Genomic DNA, 6,285 nt, shown 5'->3' on the forward strand with positions numbered 1-6,285 from the left:
AGTGTGGAACTCGGTTCCACTAGAGATTCTGACAGATCTCCTGTTCTTTGAGATGGGTTATCGCCTCCATCTCGATCATCTGGAGGAAGAAAGACGAGAAGTTCTTCGTCAGCAAGAACAAATCATCCATCTTGTTGTGCTTTTCATGGAGAGTACGAGGAACTAATAAACATCATCATGTTCTATTTAGACTAGTATTTTCTTGTAATCATCTATGCATGTAATCAAAAATTTCATGAAATGTACTTTCGTGAATTATTAATCAAATTTTGTTTATTTTGCTTACAAGACCTAATCTATGATCTTTAGTTATATATGCATGTTCTTGCTCTTGGTTGTAGCATGTTCATTTCTACATCACACTATTAACATCTATCCTTTGATGATCCTTGATATTAAAATTATGGTTTTTTGATAAGCTTGAGTTGTTTTGACAAACACTGATGAATTTGAATCCACAAATCCTGATGATGTCAAATCCTGACAGATAAGAGGTACCAAATACTGATGACAGGTCAGCTTATTTTAATTTAGAATATTTTTGAAAAATGATTTCTAAATTGTTTAATGCTGACAAAGTGATTGTCTTCTTAATTATTGTTTAAAAGTGGATAAACTGTTGAACAAAGTCACACAACGATTTACTACAAGAGTAGTGTGTTCTTTGTTGCTGATTCCATACTTAACTCCACTTTCCACTCCAATTTTTCAGTAATTATCCTCTATCAGAAGTCTAATTCACCAAGCTTCTTTCTCGAAGTATGTTAAATACAACTAAGCTTTGCAAACTTCTTTTTGCACAAGAACCTCTGTGACACATATTATCATACACACAGGCTCACTATTCACATCTAACGAACATCTTTCCTCAACACCTACAAACATCATGTCATCTTATGAGCTTTCACCCCTCTTCATTTAAACCACTATTATTCATGGTAACACTTTTGGAACCAACAACTACTTGTCTCCACTTACACATCAGGAGTTTCCTCAATCTTTTCATGATATACAAAATTTTTTATTCCAATGTCTAATTAGATATGCTCTCAGAATCCTACTAAGGTATCATACAGGGCTGTAATGCAGGTATGGGATTCAGCTCTAATTAATACAATAAATATTGGTTTCTCTTTTGAATTTAAGGGACACAGGTATGAGGTTGATGCTGATGTTCTTGTTCAAACATTAAAATTGCCTGCCTGAGATGGTGCTCTTGACAATTTTACAACTGAGCAGCTGTTTGATATGCTCAGAATTCTGAACTACAAAGGTGACATCACAACAATTGGGAAATTGACAATAACAAAGTTGAAGAGAGAATGGAACTTCTTCTTTAATTACATCAGCAAATGTTTCTTGAATAAGACAAAAAAATTTGATGTTCTTCACTCCACTTCTCTAAAAATTGGGTATTCTCTTCTCCACTATGGTAATTTTGACTATGGCAACACAATTTTTCAATTCATAATTGCTAGGAGAACAGATGCATCAGGTGTAATAGGGTATACCATATTTCTTCAACTGATTTTTAATTTTCTATGCCCTATTGTTGAATTTGATAATGATGAATTGCTTCCTGTATTTCAAATTTATGAAAAGGATATTACAGATTATATCAAAAGAGATGAAAAGAATAAGTTTTCAGGACTTCCCTTCCTACCTCATGAGGTCAGGCAATTTCTATTGAGAAATAGTCCTACTCCTTCACAAGTGCCTGCAAATCCTAATGTTGGCACCTCTATTACATTTCTGATGTTGTGGAACAAAACACTACCCATCTTGTTTCTAACCCAAGCATTTCTTCTACGAAACAGATTTCCAATCCAACTCCTAAATTAGCCTCCTCTGATGTCTCCCAAAAGATATTAGTTGTACTAAATAAAAGGCTTGTTAAGAAATCTGTTCAATCTAAACAGAGAGCTCAACAGGCCTCACTGAGTGAGAGTGTGAAGAAAGAAGAATGCTTTCCAGTTTAAAAAAGAAGGTTGATCATGCAAGATGATTCCAACTCTGATGATCAGATGCCCATTGGGCCAAGAATGAAGACAAAGAAATCAACAGTAGCAATTCCTGATGACTCTGTTGACACAACTGGAACTAAGGAGCCAAGTACTGGTAATAGTGCTCTAATAAAAAAGGTTCCAGTGAACAATCTCGTAGTTATAATTGTTAGAGTAATTATTAGTATCAATTTGTTATAGTCTTAGCATTGTATAATAACCATACATTGTTGCTTAGGTGTATAAATTAGATAGTTAACCAATACAGTCTCTGTGGGAACGAACTAGAAAAGATTCTATACTACTTGCGAACTCGTATACTTGTGTGTATTATTAGCGCGTGTTTAGCGACTAACAAGTTTTTGGCACCGCTGCCGGGGACTGCAGTGTTAATTTATAGTTTATGTGCTTTCCATCAGTTGTCATTAAAGTCCATTGATTTGGACATTATTACTGATTTGCTCCTTATCTAATTTCAGGTACTCTAGCGAGGGTGTATACATACGCATTCGCGTACTCGTAAGAGAACACTGGATAAAGCCGAGGAAGAACTTGTTGTAGTTCATAGGGAAGTTTTTGAGGAAGAAAAGAAGTTAGAAGAAGAAGAGAAAGTTGAAGAGCCCATTGTAGTAGCTATGGGTGATCAAGCAGAAAATCTGAAGGCTTTGATAGACTATTGTAAGCCTAAGATTAATGACATTCAGTCTAGCATCATTAGACCAACCATCAGGGCTAACACTTTTGAGATCAAGTCAAGCACGATCCAGATGATACAGAACTCAGTTCAGTTTGGGGGTTCTCCTACTGAAGACCCCAACATGCACATCAGGGATTTTATCGAGATCTGTGACATTTTTTAATTCAACGATGTGACTGAGGATGCTATTAAGCTACGACTCTTCCCATTCTCTCTGAGGGACAAAGCTAAGTGATGGTTGCATTCCCTACCAGCACGGTCTATCACCATTTGAGAAGATCTTGCTCAAAAGTTTCACACTAAATTCTTCCTCATGGAAAAGACTACAGCAATCAGGAATGCTCTTACTCAGTTTGCTCAACAAACTGGAGAATCTCTGTGTGAGGCTTGAGATCGATATAAGGAGATATTGAGGAAGTGGCCACACCATGGCATAACTGATTGGATGATTATTAACTGTTTATAAAATGGATTGGGTCCTACTTCTAGACCCATGCTTGATGCAGCATCAGGAGGAGTCTTGTGGGCTAAGAGCTACGATGAAGCTTATGAACTTATTGAACTGATGGCTGCTAATGATTACCAAAATCCTTCCTAGAGACTGACTCAAGGGAAAGCTGCAGGAATTCTGGAGTTGGATGCAGCAACTGCTATCGTGGCCCAACTTAAGGCTTTAACAATGAAGGTGGACACTTTGGCTAATTATGGAGTTAATCAAATCACTAGTGTCTGTGAGCTTTGTGCTGGTGCCCATGAGACTGATCAGTGTGCAATTTCTAGTAAATCAGCTCAGTTCGTGAGCAACTTCCAGCGATCGCAGCGACCTGTGCCAGCCACTTATCATCCTAACAATCGCAATCATCCTAATTTTAGTTGGAGCAACGCTCAGAATGCGGTTCAACAGCCTTATCAGCAGTATCTAGCTAAGCAGTACAACCCCCTGGTTTTCAGCAACCGCAGTATGCACCAAGACAACAACTTCAGCTGCAACAAGCTAATGAAAAATCTGAATTAGAGGAGTTGAAGCTTATGTGCAAGAGTCAAGATGTTTCTATCAAGACCTTGGAAAATCAAATTGGCTAATTTGCCAATGCCTTGCTAAATCGTCAACCTGGTACATTGCCTAGTGACACTGAAATACAAGGAAAGAAGGAAGTTAAGGAGCAGGTAAAGGTAATCACTTTAAGGTCTGGGAAGGTTGCGAATCCCATACAAACTCAAGAGTTGACTGAAGAAGCTGGGACTGAGAAAAAAGCAAAGCAGCAGGATGAAGAAGTGGAACCAAGGAAGACTACTGCTGAGCACACTCCGCCTGAGGGTAATACAAGGGAGAAATAGAGCTATCCTCCACCGCCTTTTCCTAAGCGGCTGCAGAAGAAAAAGCTGGACAAGCAATTTGAGAAGTTTCTGGAGGTGTTCAAGAAACTTCATATCAACATACCTTTCGCTGAGGCTCTTGAGCAGATGCCTAATTATGCAATGTAATATCCGGGAAAAATATGTAAATATTATATATTAAATGAGTAAATATTATGTGTTTTATAAATTTAAAGTGATTATTTCCATGATATTAGATATTATAGCTGTTATGTGTGTTTCTGTGCGGGCCAGAAAATTTTTTGATTGATAAATATGTGTTTAAACTGCAAATATATGAATCGATCTACAATTTGGACTCGTATTTAATTGCGTCTTTATCAAGGTACCTGTTTTATCTCGACGTATGTGCATTTGATTGTGTTCTACGTCTTTTTGGAATTTTCTGTTCATTTAAGTATCATGTTTGTTTTCAAAATCGAACGGACCGGGATCCCACCGGCACGTTAAAGTCCACAAAATTCGTATTTTTATTTTTATAAAATTTTACATATTTCAAATATCTAATATTTCTGCATTTTTGGGGAATTTTGACATTAATTTATATTTTATTATTTTTAAAATTATTCCCCTTAATTATTATTTTTGGCCCTAATTATGATAATTAGGGAATAAAAACACCCTTAATTTATTTTGGGATATAATTTCTGTAAAAATATAAATACCAGCCATTTATTTATTTTATTCATTATTTTTATAAAAATTTCAGAAATCCTTAAAATCAAGAACAGGTTGTGGGGGTGAAATTCTTTGCAGCAACTTCAATCACGGTTTTTGATCGATCTTGTAAACCAAATCAGACGTTCTGGTAGTCAAAATCATCCTCTCGACGAGAGCTTTCTATTGGTATCAATATCTTGATCTGAGGTGCCTTATTTATAAAAGTCAAAATTTTTGGGTATTTTTGTTCTTGAGAAATCGTTTTTGATTTGTGATGATTGTTGGTTGATTTTGTTGTTACCAGTAGCTTTAGGATGATCTTTGGAGTCGATTCATGTATTTGGTTAATGTGTTTTAGTCCCGGAATTGTTAAACCAAGTTTCGGCTTTAAAGCAATTTTTGAATTGATTTTTCGGTTTAAATTGATGTTCTTGATGGTTGTTATTAATTTGAATAGATTAAGAATGGTATTGGCTTTGATTTGGTACCGGAATCACTGAGTTTGGTTCAGGATTGTTGAATTCATGATTTTTCCGTTTAAGGTTCGCCGGAGTCCGGCGAAGGACCGCCGGAATCTGGGGATTTCCCAGAAACCGGTCGGGGTTCTTCCCGACCCGATTGATCCCCTTTAACACGATTTCGACCCTGTCCCTTGACCCGGGTTCGATCTTTCCCCAGCCTGTTTTCTATTCTGAAAATGTTTCTGGACAAATTCTTTTCTTTTAATTAAAAATCTTTTTCTTATTTTCAAAAATCAATTTAATTTATTCTAAAAATCATGTAATTATTATTTTAAATACTATAAAAATTATTTTCTTAATTATTTTAAATTCCTAAAATTATTTTCTTTTTTTATTTTCAAAAATGTAATTTGATTTAATTATTTATAATTTATTTTAGTTAATTGACTAATTCATTTAATCAATTAATTTTATTTATAAATGGTTAAATAAATATAAATTATTTATAATTAATTCAAATAATTCCTAAAAATTATTTTTAAGATTTTAAAAATTATATTTTGGTATTTAAAAGTCAATTAATACTATTATTAATTGATTTATTTTTTATTTATTTATTATTTTATTCATAATAATTAAACCGTTCGTCCGTTTAATACGAAATGAATGCGTACAGACTCGGAAAAATGTTACACTTCAAATAAAAATACTTTTGAGACCTAATTTCTTTTGTATTGCAATGACATTTGATTTGTTAGTCCCTTTTAAGTCGGTATCTGATCGGTAAACCTTATTATTGACTAGATTTTAATTCTGAACGCACTGAGACATATCTTTTAACGATCTGACTTATGTGTTACATGAAATATATGATTACGTGTTATATGAATACCATGATTATGTGCTATATGATATGCATGCTATCTGTTTACAGTTTTAAAATGCTCTGAGTAGTTATAAACGATCGGGTAGATGTCAAGACGTATAGTTAAGTCGATTGAGTTGGGTTCTGTCAATTAAGATAGTCCTTTTGTTTATAGAATCGAGTAGCAAGGAGTGCGGCCAAGTATTAGACGGAGATAGTAGC

General features: G+C 34.8%; 1 non-coding gene across 1 annotated transcript; it reads right to left on the minus strand.

Annotated features, from left to right (window-relative positions):
* Window positions 1-3,028: 3,028 nt before the first annotated feature.
* Window positions 3,029-3,135, minus strand: LOC141716396 (small nucleolar RNA R71). The gene has a single exon (XR_012573108.1). It is a non-coding gene; the product is annotated as a small nucleolar RNA R71 (small nucleolar RNA).
* Window positions 3,136-6,285: the final 3,150 nt, after the last annotated feature.

The sequence above is a fragment of the Apium graveolens genome, chromosome 3 (genome assembly GCF_009905375.1).
Source record: "Apium graveolens cultivar Ventura chromosome 3, ASM990537v1, whole genome shotgun sequence".
Lineage (NCBI taxonomy): Eukaryota > Viridiplantae > Streptophyta > Magnoliopsida > Apiales > Apiaceae > Apium > Apium graveolens.